Source organism: Micropterus dolomieu, unplaced genomic scaffold, assembly GCF_021292245.1.
Source record: "Micropterus dolomieu isolate WLL.071019.BEF.003 ecotype Adirondacks unplaced genomic scaffold, ASM2129224v1 contig_12763, whole genome shotgun sequence".
NCBI lineage: Eukaryota > Metazoa > Chordata > Actinopteri > Centrarchiformes > Centrarchidae > Micropterus > Micropterus dolomieu.
The window spans coordinates 3187-3851 of NW_025741749.1; positions in this window are offsets into that span (position 1 = coordinate 3187).

The following is a 665-nucleotide window of genomic DNA, read 5'->3' on the forward strand; positions in this document are numbered from 1 at the left end:
AGCAGCGTTGGGCGGGCCCTCGCACTTGTAGCGCGTCCGCGCGTGAGCCGGCCGAGTTGCATATTCTGGAGCTCTGCCGGTGCGGCTGTGAATTTCCTACGCGGTTCCGACGCCGCATGAAGGTGTTATATGTCACTTCCTGTGTCCCCTATGTGGAGCTACATAGCACTTGCCGCTATGAATATAAATCGGTATTGACGTGTAGATGTCTGCGGGGTGGGAGAGTTAACAAGCACGTAAAGTTTGTTTCAGATGTGAGCATGTACACTGAACAATAATGTACCCAAACAATAAAATAAATTCCTTTTATATTTCCCTGCCTTGTTGTTTATGTGTACATACAGAGGAAGAATGTGAGAACAGCACACATTTCATCTTTACTGTGTGTTAGAGCATGGGAGAACGTCTCGGGTTACGTATGTAACCCTGGTTCCCCGAGAAGGGGAACGAGAGACTGCGTCGGTTACGACACTATGGGAACGCCTCTAGGCGAAGCAGGTCTGAATGTGAATGAAATCACTCCAATCCTATTGGCCTGTTGCTAGAACGGTAAGGTGTGACGGAATAACCGGAGGAGTATAAAGCACACCTGTACACACTCATCATTAGCTTAAACTATGAAGCAGGCGCTTCAGGCGGGGAGAGAGGTGCGGCGGACCGACGCA